Below are 7,251 nucleotides of genomic sequence, written 5' to 3'. Positions count from 1 at the left end.
GTTTATTATCACATGCCAAAATCATTCCTGCAAGGCTTGTTGGACAAGAATGTAGTCACACTGGAAGGAAGAAATGTTTCAAGGACAAACCTCCAAGTCTTATATCTCACTTACATACCAATTACATAGCTTTTAGACTTGTGCGTACAGAGATCCCTTGACAAGTAGGCACTATCACTGCAACAAGGGCAAATTTTCCCCACAGTCAGTGTTAAGGAGACTGCCAATTACAGATCTTTCTCAAGCACCCTTCTGACCCCAAAGAAATTAGCAGCTGAGCAGGGAGGTGCAGGATGAGGAGATTGATGATCCTAAGAGCCTAGTAACTACACATATTGGAAGGAAAAAGGATGAGATTCCAGTATGAACAATGCAAAAAATTTTTAAATAAAAGTTTTTAATTTAATATAAGGGAGCTTAAAAGCTTTGATGTTCAATTTCAGTTCAAAGTGATACTTATTGACAGTATTGTCCAATAGAAATATAATGCAAGCCACATAAGAAATTTAAATTTTCTGGAAGCCACATTAAAAAATAAAAAACAGGTTAAGTCAATTTTAATATTATATTTTATTTAACCCAATATATCCAACTTACTATAATTTCAACATGTAGTAAATAGAAAAATTTATTAATGAGATATTTTACCTTTTTTTCTAAGTCTTTGAACTTTAGCATATATTTGATACTTATAGCACATCTCAGTTTGGATTAGTCACTTTTCAAGTGATCAATGGCCATTCATAGCTAGTGGCTACTGTATTAGACATTATAGCTATATAGGCACCCCAAGAATATTCATTCATTCATTCGATTAATACATAAGAAGCACCTACTCTGTTTCAGACCCTCTGTAAGTCACTAAGTATACATCAGTGAAAAGAATTAATACATCTTTGCTCTTATAGAGGTTGGAATTTGGCATCTTGGCAAAAACAAAGATATTAAGCAAACAGTTATGTGAATGTTTATAATAAAGTGTGATAAAGGAAATATACAAAGTGCTGCAACATATACTAATATGGGCCTACCAGGAAGAGAGAAAGAGATCAAGAGGATGTTCATGAAGGAAGGGACACTTAATCTAAGATTGGAAGGATGGGTAAAGATTTATCAACCTTGAAGGCTGGGAGAGGGGTGGGAACAGGGAAATAAGTGGTCTAGGTAGTCTTTGAGTGGAGAGCAACCTGATGAGGATGAGGGACTGATAGAAAGCCCATGAACTGACAGCATGATAGGTAAAGAGGAGAGTAGCAAAAAATGAGACTAAAGAGGTAGGCAGGAATCAGAGTTCATCAAGGATTTGAGCTTTTATCAAAAGAGCAAAGGGCAGCTGGAGGAGAATGTTAGAGGGAGGTTTGACATGATCAGGTTGCATATTAAGAGGATAAATCTAGCTGCTGAATGGAAAATATATTTGAGGTTATACAGAGTAAATGTTTAGAGCCCAGTTACAAGCCTACAGCAGCAGCCCAGGGGAAAGATGCTGGTGGTTCAAGATATCTGGGAGATAGACTCAATAGGATGTGGACTCTACACCAATGATTCAGTACGATGTGAGTAGTGAGAGAAAAGGACTTGTCAAGAATGTCACTAGGTTTCTGACATCGGCCATCAGTTAAATAGTGGGGCCATTTGATGAACTGGAGATATAATAGAGGAGCAAGAAGAATAAGAGTTCCATTTTGAACATGTTCATTTTGAGATATCTGCAATACATCCAAGAGGGAATGTCATTTAGACAGAGATGTGGCCCTGGAACTGAGAAGAGAAGTTGGAGCTACAATTTTAGCATTATCATTGGCAGAAATCAGTTAACTGAAGCCACATAAATGGATTAAATCACCTAAGGTCCAAATTTCAAGAGAAAAGACAGGGCATAGGGCTGAGTCCTGAGAGTTTCCATCATGTAAAGACTGACTAGTGAAGAAGGGTCCTGATATGGTTTGGCTGTGTCTCCACCTAAATATCATCTTGAACTATAGTTGCCATAATCCCCATGTGTCATAGGAGGGGCCAGGTAGGAGGTAATTGAATCATGGGTTCAGTTATTCCCATGCTGCTGTTCTCATGATAGTGAGTTCTCACGAGATCTGATGGTTTTATATAAGGGACTTTCCCCTCTTTGCTCATCACTACTTCTTCCTGCCATCATGTGAAGGACATGTTTGCTTCCCCTTCCACCATAATTTTAAGTTTCCTTAGGCTTCTTCAGCTATGCAGAACTGTGAGTCAATGAAATCTTTTTCCTTTATAAATTAGCCAACCTTGAGCAGTTCTTTATAAGCAGCATGAGAATGGACTAACATAGTAAGTTGGTACCATGTAGTGGGATGCTGCTTTAGAGATACTCAAAAATGTGGAAGCAGCTTTGAAACTGCATAACATGTTGGGGTCCGCGTGTTTCCTAAACAAAGGAATGAACACACAAGACAACAAAAGACAAGACAAACATGGCGGCCGCCTCGAATGGCGCGCTCCGCTTTATTTTATACAGTCGTTTGTGGAATGTTGCCAAGTCACAAGACACATTGTTGTTTTTCTGACCTTTCCCTGACTTTCTGGATTTTCAAGATGTTTACATATAAACAGGCCCCCAATGCTCTGCTTCGTTTGCAAGAGCAGGACTTATTGGGAACGCCCTGCTTCGTTTGCAAGAGCAGGACTTGTCAGGAACGCCCTGCTTCGTTTGCGAGAGCAGGACTTATGGGGAATGCCCTGCTTCATTTGCAAGAGCAGGACTTATCGGGAACACCCTGTTTGTGCACGTAGTCCTCTACATAACAGGCAGAGGTTGTAACAGTTTGGAAGGCTCAGAACAAGATAGGAAGATGTGGGGAAGTTAGGAACTTCCTAGAGACTTGTTAAATGGCTTTGACCAAAATGCTGATAGTGATATAGACAATGAAGTCCAGATTGAGGTAGACTCAGATGGAGACGAGGAACTTGTTGGGAACTGGAATAAAGGTTATTCTTGCTATGTTTTAGCAAAGAGACTGGTGGCATTTTGCCCCTGCTTTAAAGATCTGTGGAACTTTAGGGTATCTGGCAGAAGAAATTTTTAAATGGCAAAGTGTTCAAGATATGACTTGGGTGCTGTTGAAAGCATTCAGTTTTGCGTATTCACAAAGATATGTTTTGGAATTGAAACTTACGTTTAAAAGGAAAGCAGAGTATACAATTTTGGAAAATTTGCAGCCTGACAATTCATAGAAAAGTAAAACACATTTTCTGAGGAGAAATTCAAGCTGGTTGCAGAAACTTGCCTAAGTAAGGGGAAGCCAAATGTTAATTGGCAAGACAATGGGGATAAATATCTCCAGGGCATGTCAGAAGTCTTCACAGCAGCTCCTCCCATCACAGGCCCAGATGCCTAGAAAAAAAAATGGTTTCATGGGCTGGGCCCAGGGCCTTGCTGCTTTGTGCAGTCTAAAGACTCAGTACCCTGTGTTCCAGCCATGGCTAAAAGGGGCCAATGTATGGCTCAGGCCATTGCATCAGAAGGTGTAAGCCTCAAGCCTTGGTGGTTTACACAGGGTTTGGGGCCTGCAGGTGCATAGAAGTCAATAATTGAGGTTTGGGAACCTCCACCTAGATTTCAGGGGAAGTATGAAAATCCTGGAGGTCCAGGCAGAAGTTTGCTGCAGGGGTGGAGCCCTCATGGTGAACCTCTGGTAAGACAGTGAAGGCAAATGTGGGGTCAGAGGCCCCACAAGGGCACTCCCTAGTGCAACTGCAAAAAGAGGGCCATCTTCCTCCAGACTCTAGAATAGTAGACCCACCAACAGCTTGCACCATGCACCTGGAAAAGCTACAGATACTCAATGCCAACACTTGAAGGCAGCCAGGATGGGGGGCTATCCCCTACAATGCCAGAGGGGCAGAGCTTCACAAGGCCTTTAGAGCCCAACTCTTACATCAGCATGACCTGGATGTGAGACATGGAGTCAAAGGAAATCATTTTAGAGCTTTAAGATTTGACTGCCCTGCTGGATTTTGGACTTGCATGGGGCCTATAGCCCTTTCATTTTGGCCCATTTCTCCCATTTGGAATGGGTATATTTACCCAATGCCTGTACCCCCATTGTATCTAGGAAGTAACTCACTTGCTTTTGATGTTACAGGCTGATATGGCTTGGCTGCGTCCTCAGCCAAATCTCATCTTGAATTGCAGTTGCCATAACCCCTATATGTCATGGGAGGGACCCAGGGGTAGATAATTGAATCATGGGTGTGGTTACCTCCACGCTGTTCTTGTGATAGTGAGTTCTCATGAGATCTGACGGTTTTATAAAGGGTTTTTCCCCTTTTACTCATTCTTCTTCTCCCTTCTGCCAGGTTAAGAAGTGTGTGTTTGCCTCCCCTTCTGCCGTGATTTATTGTAAGTTTCCTGAGGCCACAACAGCCATGCTGAACTGTGAGTCAATTAAACCTCTTTCCTTTATAAATTACCCAATTTCAGGTACGTCCTTATAGTAACATGAGAATGGACTAATACAGCAAATTGGTATGATAGAGTGGAGTACTGCTATTAAGATACCCAAAAATGTGGAAGCAACTTTGGAACTGGGTAACAGGCAGAGATTGGAACAGTTTGGAGGGTTCAGAAGAAGATAGGAAAATATGAGAAAGTTTGAACTTCTTAGAGACTTGTTGTATGGCTTTCACCAAAATGCTGATAGTGATTTGCACAATAAAGTCCAGGCTGAGGTAGTCTCAGATGGAGATGAGGAACTTGTTGGGAACTGGAGTAAAGGTCACTCTTGCTATGCAAAGATACTGGAAGCATTTTGCCCCTGCCCTAGAGATCTGTGGAACTTTGAACTTGAGAGATTATTTAGGGTATCTGGAGGATGAATTTGTAAGTGGCAAAAGCATTCAAGAGGAGACACACATAAAAGTTTGGAAAATTTGCAGCCTGACAATGCCATAGAAAAGAAAAACCCATTTGCTGGGGAAAAATTCAAGTCTGCTCAGAAATTTGCATAAGTAACAAGGAGCTGAATGTTTATCATCAAGACAATGGGGAAAATGTCTCCAGGGCATGTCAGAGACCTTCACAGCAGCCCCTGTCATCACAGGCCTGGAGGTCTAGGAGGAAAACCTGGTTTCTTGGACTGGGCCCAGGACCCCTCTGCTGTGTGCAGCCTAAAGACATGGTGCCCTGCATCACAGCCATCCCAGCCATAGCTAAAAGGGGCCAAGGTATTGCACGGGCTGTGGCTTCAGAGGGTGCAAGCCCCAGACCTTGGCAGCTGCCACATGGTGCTGAGCCTGTGGGTGCACAGAAGTCAAGAACTGAGGTTTGGAAACTTCTGCCTAGATATCAGACAACATATGGAAACATCTCAATGTCCTGGCAGGGATGTGCTGCAGTGGCAGAACCCTCATGAAGAGCCTCTGCTAGTGCAACGTGAAAGGGAAATGTGGGTCAGAGCCCCAACACAGAGTCCCCACTGGGGCACTGCCATTGGAGCTGTGAGAAGAGGGCCACAGTCCTTCAGACCCCAGAATGGGAGATTCACCTACAGCATGCACCATATGCCTGGAAAAGCTGCAGACACTCAACACCAGCTCATGAAAGAGGCTGGGAGGGGGGCTGTATCAGGCAAAGCCACAGGGAGAGAGCTTCCCAAGGCCATAGTAGCTCACCTGTTGCATCAGCGTGATACAAGTTCACTCTCAAGTTCAAAGTTCCACAGATCTCTAGGGCAGGGGCAAAATGCTTCCAATCTCTTTGCATAGCAAGAGTGACCTTTCTTCCAGTTCCCAACAAGTTCCTCATCTGCATCTGAGACTACCTCAGCCTGGATGTGAGACATGGAGTCAAAGGAGATCATTTTGGAAATTTAAGGTTTAATGACCATTCTATTGGATTTCCAATTTGCATGGGAGCTGTAGCCCCTTCGTTTTTGCCAATTTCTCCAATTTGGAAATGATGTATTTACCCAATGTCTATACCCCCATTGTGGCTAAGAAGTAACTAACTTGCTTTTGATTTTACAGGCCAATAGGTGGAAGAGACTTGCCTTGTCTCAGATGAGTCTTTGGATTTGGACTTTTGGGTTAATGCTGGAATGAGATAAAACTTTGTGAGACTTTTGGAAAGGCAGGATTGTGTTATGAAATGTGAGGACATGAGATCTGGGAGGGGCCAGGGGGAGAACGATATGGTTTGGCTGTGTCCCCACCCAAATCTTATCTTGAATTGTAGTTGCCATAATCCCCACATGTTGTGAGAGGAACCAGGTAAGAGGTAATTGGATCATGGGGGCGGTTACCTCCATACTGTTCTTGTGATAGTGAGTAAGTTCTCATGAGCTCTGAGAGTTTTATAAGGAGCTTTTCCCATTTACTCATTCTTCTTCTCCCTGCCACCATATGAAGAAGGACATGTTTGCTTATTCTTCTGCCATTACTAAGTTTCCTGAGGCCTCCCCAGCCATGCCAAACTGTGAGTCAATTAAATTTTTTTCGTTTACAAATTACCCAGTCTTGGGTGTGTCCTTATAGCAGCATGAGAACAGACTAATACAAAGGCTAATAGGCAGAAGGGACTTGCCTTGTCTAAGATGAGACTTTGGACTTGGACATTTGGGTTAATGCTGGAATGAGTTAACACTTTGGGGCATTGTTGGGAAGGCATGATTGTGTTTTGAAATGTGAGGACATGAGATTTGGGAGGGCCAGGAGTATAGTGATATGGTTTGGCTGTGTCTCCACCTAAATATCATATTGAATTGTAGTTTCCATTATCCCCACGTGTCATGGGAGGGACCAGGTGGGAGGTAATTGAATCATGAAGCAGTTACCCCCATGCTGCTGTTCTCATGATAGTGAGTGAGGTCTCATGAGAGCTGATGGTTTTGCAAGGGGCTCTTCCCTTTTTGCTTAGTACTTCTCCTTCCTGCCATCATGTGAAGTAGGACATGTTTGCTTCTCCTTCGCCATGATTAAGTTTTCTGAGTCCTCCCCAGCCATGCGGAACTGTAAGTCAATTAAACCTCTTTCCTTTATAAATTACCCAGTCTCAATCAGCTCTTTATAGCAGCATGAGAACAGAGTAATAAAGGCCCCATAATGGCAGGGAAGTCGCCAGGAAATCGCAAGACAAAAATATACAGGGAAGCCAAGAATAGAGTTTTTTCAAATAAGAAGGAGTGGCAAATGTATGGAAATTTCATAAAAAGTCAAGTAGGATAAGAATTGTCCATGGACTTAGAAACAAGACAACTTTGTAAGAGCAGTTTC

The sequence above is a fragment of the Macaca thibetana genome, chromosome 7 (genome assembly GCF_024542745.1).
Source record: "Macaca thibetana thibetana isolate TM-01 chromosome 7, ASM2454274v1, whole genome shotgun sequence".
NCBI lineage: Eukaryota > Metazoa > Chordata > Mammalia > Primates > Cercopithecidae > Macaca > Macaca thibetana.
This window is presented reverse-complemented; position numbering follows the sequence as displayed.